The sequence below is a fragment of the Triticum dicoccoides genome, chromosome 5A (assembly GCF_002162155.2).
Source record: "Triticum dicoccoides isolate Atlit2015 ecotype Zavitan chromosome 5A, WEW_v2.0, whole genome shotgun sequence".
NCBI lineage: Eukaryota > Viridiplantae > Streptophyta > Magnoliopsida > Poales > Poaceae > Triticum > Triticum dicoccoides.
Genome location: NC_041388.1, coordinates 385,269,467 through 385,276,319, shown reverse-complemented (window position 1 = coordinate 385,276,319; position 6,853 = coordinate 385,269,467).

The window sequence follows — 6,853 nt, the reverse complement described above, 5'->3', positions numbered from 1 at the left end:
GTTGTGATGCCATGTTGTATGTACTCATATCGGGCATATTGTGTGTATGATTGAAATGCTTGGTATGAGTGGGATCCGACAATCTAGTTGTTTATCCTTGGCAGCCTTTCTTATGGGGAAATGTAGTCTAGTGTTCCTCGAGCCATAGTAGTCCGCTACAGCCCGGTTCACCGGAGTCCTGCTAGCCCAGTACTACTGCTCAGGACACTTGACTGGCCGGCATGTGTTTCACTTCGTTCCTATGTCTGTCCCTTCGGGGAAATGTCACGCGGTGATATCCGGAGTCCTGTCTAGCCTGCTACAGCCTGGGTTCCCCGAAGTCCTGTTAGCCTAGTGCTACAGCCCGGAATCACTCGCTGATGACCGACATGCTCGATGTGATTCATGTATGCCTGTCTCCATAGGTCTGTGCCGCTTTGGGTTCAAGACTAGCCATGTCGGCCCGGATTCTCTGTCATATGGATGCTAGGGACACTATCATATACGTGAGCCAAAAGGCGCAAACGGTTCCGGGCCATGGTAAGGCGACACCCGTGAGATACCGTGCGTGAGGCCGCAAAGTGATATGAAGTGTTACCGGCTAAATCGATGTGACTTGGAATCGGGGTCCTGACACGGATCGAGTCCAGCGCCATCTGCAATATGATTTGTCAGATTTGCACCCACACCGCACAACACTAATCTTTTGAAGTGTATCTTACCTGAGGGGGTCTCTTTGGGCTCCCCTGCTGCGGCTAGTGCGGCCTCTAGTTGGGCCTTGCACTTTTCCAGCTCCTGGGACAGTACGGTATTCTTCTCTGTAAGAAGCTGCATATTAAATGATCCTTAAATTAGTTGCTCTAACTGCTTCAAGTCTCGGGGGCTACTGGCATATATATATATATATATATATATATATATATATATATATATATATATATATATATATATATATATATATATATATATATATATATATATATATATATAACCAAAATTTTCTTACCCGTATGTCTTTTACATACTGCTCAGGCTCTGGCTAAACCATTTTAAGCGGCACGGAGGTATGCATCTCCCGAATTAAAGGCATCTAAAGCCTCTTGGGAGAAACAAGCGTCGCGTAGAATTGTTTGGCGACGCCTATGGTTCATGGCACTCTCCACTTCAGAATTTGTGGCAGACAGCCTGTCCGCATCCTCTGTCGGAGGAGCGTCCGGTGCGCGCCTTGTGCTCGCCTCCGCTTCCTGGCCAGACATTGGAGCCTGGCTGGTGGAGGCGCGATTGGCAACCTCTCCGGATGTAGTCCGGCGAGGTATCTTCGTTCTGAAGATAGCACGGACGTTAATATGCCCTGACAGAATAACTCCAGAGAAACAGAGGGTGCACTATACCTTTGCGCCGGCATCTCAGTCCGGACTTCATTCCTTTTTGCCCCACGGGGCCCTGCGCCCCTCGTTGGCTAGCCGCCGCAGGTTCGGCCTCCTGCCTCAAAAATCTCCCCTACAAAACATGGTTGTCGTCAGAAACACCGGGCTACGTGAGGGTGGAATCTCTTTCAAGGGAATAAGACCCCGGTTTTTGTCACCTGGGAGGTCGGGATTAACCCTGGGTAATCAGCCGTAACGGCTACCAAGGTATTGTCCTTGCTTAGCTGATGGAACACCTCGTCGATAAGCTCCACCGGTATGTCTGGATCCTCTTCGGAGTCCGGATTGAGGGACCGTTCTGGGTCCCCGGGCTATGGAGGGCGGCTGCTTATATCCTTTACCTCCTGTCACAGTTCCTGCATTGAAATCGTTAGACTACCTATCTAACCATGGGAGTATAAAACAAATGGGCAAGCGCAATTGTTCACTTACCCAACTTGGAGGATCGTACATACTGAATCCGGCCCGCGGGTTGACGCAGAGGAATTCCTCATTTTCTCCCTTGTACAAAGAGGATAAGATCTTTACTAAGGCGGCGGCTGAGGCCGGCCCCTTACGACCGTAACGTGTGGCGTCATCCTCCCCGTTGAAATCCCACATGGGTTGGCCTCTATATTGAAGCGGCTGCATCCCCCGCATAATGCATGCGGCCATGACTCCAATCATGGTTAGTCCGGAATGAGCCAACAATCTTATCCGGCCCATCAGGTAAAGGACGTCTCTGTCGCTTTCTCTCTGAGAGCTCCGCGGATGCCAGCTCAACCGTTTCTTCAATGGAGCACTGTCGAACTCAGGGAGACCGACCCGGATAGGGTCCGGTAGCGGGACGTCATCTATATAAAACCATTCTGAAGGCCAGTCCTCGGACGCCTTCTTTGGGGTTCGGATAGGTATCCGGTCCCAGCGATGCGCCATACTTCGGCTCCGCCCACTTGGTATATAGACCCCTCTTGAGAACGGGGCACCAGGCAGAATAACCTCTTCCACAGCGCGAAATGAGCCTCAACGCCTAAAAATAGCTCACAAAGGGCGACGAAACCCGCAATATGCAACACGGAGGCGGGCGTAAGATTGTGTAGCTGGAGGCCGTAGAACTCCAGAAGCCCGTGGAGAAATGGATGAATTGGAAATCCCAGTCCCCTTATTAGATAGGGGACGAGGCACACCCGCTCTCCTTTAGAAGGATTGGGGGTGCTCTCCGCTTGTTTTCCGCCATTGTAGGTGGCGAGACCGGCTCGGACCGGGACCATGTATGCCTGAGGGAGAAATCCCTTGGCCTGAAGCGACACTAACTCGCTATGTGGGATGGTGCAACTCTCCCAGTCCCCGGGTTTGGGACCGGAGGGGCGAGGGGAGGAGCTGCGATGGCTGGTCATGTTGGAATGGACCTTTGCTGGAAGCGCTCTGATGATAACTCGTGGAAAGGAGAAGATGTGGTTTGGACCTAAATCCCCATCCCGTTAAATAGGCGGCTCGTTTATACGGCTAGGAGTGTGGATGTAAAAACACCCCGGCTTTTCGCATTCGTTTGACACGTGGAAGACGGCCATTATTGGGCGTGGGAGCCGAGGAGCACTACATTACAAAAATCGGACATTATTCCTACAGGTACACAAGATTTGGAGAAGAACCCGCCTTGCAATGCCGAACAATCTGCGCGCCGGACTCGTCATCATTGAAGCTTGGTTCGGGGGCTACTGAGGGAGTCCTGGATTAGGGGGTGTTCGGGTAGCCGGACTATACCTTCTGCCAGACTCCAGGACTATGAAGATACAACATTGAAGACTTCGTCCCGTGTCCGGATGGGACTTTCCTTCGCGTGGAAGGCAAGCTTGGCGATGCGGATATTCAAGATCTCCTACCATTGTAACCGACTCTATGTAACCCTAACCCTATCCGGTGTCTATATAAACCAGAGGGTTGTAGTCCGTAGGCAATCAACTCCATATACAACAATCATACCATAGGCTAGCTTCTAGGGTCTAGCCTCCTTGATCTCGTGGTAGATCTACTCTTGTACTACCCATATCATCAATATTAATCAAGCAGGACGTAGGGTTTTACCTCCATCAAGAGGGCCCGAACCTGGGTAAAGCATCATGTTCCCTGCCTCCTGTTACCATCCGGCCTAGACGCACAGTTCGGGACCACCTACCCGAGATCCGCCGGTTTTGACACCGACAGGGGGAAAGGGGGGAAGAGGGGAAGGAAGGGAGAGAGGGGCCGCGCCCCAAACCCCTTGTCCAATTTGGACTGGGCTTGGGCGGGGCACGGCCACCTCCTGGTCCTTCCCACTAAGGCCCATTAAGGCCCATTGCTTCTTCCTCGTATTCCCGTAACTCTCCGGTACCTCCGAAAATACCCGAATCACTCGGGACCTTTCTGATGTCCGAATATAGTCGTACAATATATCGATCTTTACGTATCGACCATTTCGAGACTCCTCGTCATGTCCCCGATCTCATCCGGGACTCCGAACTCCTTCGGTACATCAAAACTTATAAACTCATAATATAACTATCATCAAAACCTTAAGCGTGCGGACCCTACGGGTTCGAGAACAATGTAGACATGATCGAGACATGTCTCCGGTGAATAACCAATAGCGGAACCTGGATGCTCATACTGGCTCTCGCATATTCTACGAAGATCTTTATCGGTCAGACCGCATAACAACATACGGTGTTCCCTTTGTCATCGGTATGTTACTTGCCCGAGATTCGATCGTTGGTATCTTAATACCTAGTTCAATCTTGTTACCGGCAAGTATCTTTACTCGTTCCGTAATACATCATCTCACAACTAACTCATTAGTTGCAATGCTTGCAAGGCTTATGTGATGTGCATTACCGAGAGGGCCCAGAGATACCTCTCCGACAATCGGAGTGACAAATCCTAATCTCGGAATACGCCAACCCAATATGTACCTTTGGAGACACCTATAGAGCTCCTTTATAATCACCCAGTTACGTTGTGACATTTGGTAGCACACAAAGTGTTCCTCCGGCAAACGGGAGTTCCATAATCTCATAGTCATAGGAACATGTATAAGTCATGAAGAAAGCAATAGCAACATACTAAACGATTGGGTGCTAAGCTAATGGAATGGGTCATGTCAATCACATCATTCTTCTAATGATGTGATCCCGTTAATCAAATAACAACTCTTTTGTTCATGGTTAGGAAACATAACCATCTTCGATTAACGAGCTAGTCAAGTAGAGGCATACTAGTGACACTTTGTTTGTCTATGTATTCACACATGTATCATGTTTCCGGTTAATACAATTCTAGCATGAATAATAAACATTTATCATGATATAAGGAAATAAATAATAACTTTATTATTGCCTCTAGGGCATATTTCCTTCACCTCGTGACCGCCTCTTTTGTTCCTTGTAGCAGGGTCCAAGTCTCCTGGATCACGTTCGGTGAGAAAATCACGTTCCCGAAGGTTTTATTCCGTTTGGACTCCGTTTGATATTCCGTTTCTTAGAAACACTGAAATAGGCAAAAAAACAACAATTCTGGGCTGGGCCTCCGGTTAATAGGTTAGTCCCAAAAATAATATAAAAGTGGAAAATAAAGCCCAATATAGTCCAAAATAGTAGATAATATAGCATGGAGCAATAAAAAATTATAGATACGTTGGAGACGTATCAGTGCTTCAAGGACATATGCTTTCTTAGCAGCTATGAGGATGATCCTCAAGTTCCGGACCTAGTCCATATAGTTGCTACCATCGTCTTTCAGCTTGGTTTTCTCTAAGAACGCGTTGAAGTTGAGGACAACATTAGCGTGGGTCGTTTGATCTACAAGACATATTGTAAAGATTTTAGACTAAGTTCATGATAATTAAGTTCATCTAATCAAATTATTTAATAAACTCCCACTCAGATAGATATCCCTCTAGTCATCTAAGTGATACATGATCCGATTCAACTAGGTCGTGTCTGATAATCACGTGAGACGGACTAGTCATCATCGGTGAACATCTTCATGTTGATCGTATCTTCCATACGACTCATGTTCGACCTTTCGGTCTTTCGTGTTCCGAGACCATGTCTGTACATGCTAGGCTCCTCGAGTCAACCTAAGTGTTTTGCGTGTGTAAATCTGGCTTACACCCATTGTATGCGAACGTTAGAACCTATCACACCCGATCATCACGTGGTGCTTCGGAACAACGGACCTTAACAACGATGCACAGTTAGGGGGAACACTTCCTTGAAATTATTGCGAGGGATCATCTTATTTATGCTACCGTCGTTCTAAGCAAATAAGATGTAAAACATGATAAACATCACATGCAATCAAATAGTGACATGATATGGCCAATATCATTTTGCTCCTTTTGATCTCCATCTTCGGGGCGCCATGATCATCGTCGTCACCGGCATGACACCATGATCTCCATCATCATGATATCCATCATCGTGTCTTCATGAAGTTGTCTCGTCAACTATTACTTCTACTACTATGGCTAACGGTTAGCGACAAAGTAAAGTAATTACATGACGTATAAGTTGACACGCAGGTCATAAATAAAATAAGACAACTCCTATGGCTCCTGCCGGTTGTCATACTCATCGACATGCAAGTCATGATTCCTATTACAAGAATATGATCAATCTCATACATCACATCCTTTTGGCCATATCACATCACACGGCATATGCTACAAAAACAAGTTAGACGTCCTCTAATTGTTGTTGCAAGTTTTTACGTGGCTGCTATAGGTTTCTAGCAAGAACGTTTCTTACCTACGCCAAAACCACAACGTGATATGCCAATTTCTATTTACCCTTCAAATAAGAACCCTTTTCATCGAATCCGATCCGAATAAAGTGGGAGAGACAGACACCCGCTAGCCACCTTATGCAACTAGTGCATGTCAGTCGGTGGAACCAGTCTCACGTAAGCGTACGTGTAAGGTCGGTCCGGGCCGCTTCATCCCATGATGCCGCCGAATCAAGATAAGACTAGTAACGACAAGTAAATTGACAAAATCGACGCCCACAACAACTTGTGTTCTAATCGTGCATAGAAACTACGCATAGACCTAGCTCATGATGCCACTGTTGGGGATCGTAGCAGAAATTCAAAATTTTCTATGCATCACCAAGATCAATCTATGGAGTCATCTAGCAACGAGGGGAGAGGAGTGCATCTACATACCCTTATAGATCGCGAGCGGAAGCGTTCAAGAGAACGGGGTCGATGGAGTCGTACTCGTCGTGATCCAAATCACCGAAGATCCTAGCGCCGAACGGACGGCACCTCCGCGTTCAACACACGTACGGAGCGAGGACGTCTCCCGCGCCTTGATCCAGCAAGGAGGAGGGAGAGGTTGAGGAAGAGGGCTCCAACAGCAGCACGATGGCGTGGTGGTGGTGGAGCTGTAGTACTCCGGCAGGGCTTCGCCAAGCTCTTGCGGAGGAGGAGAG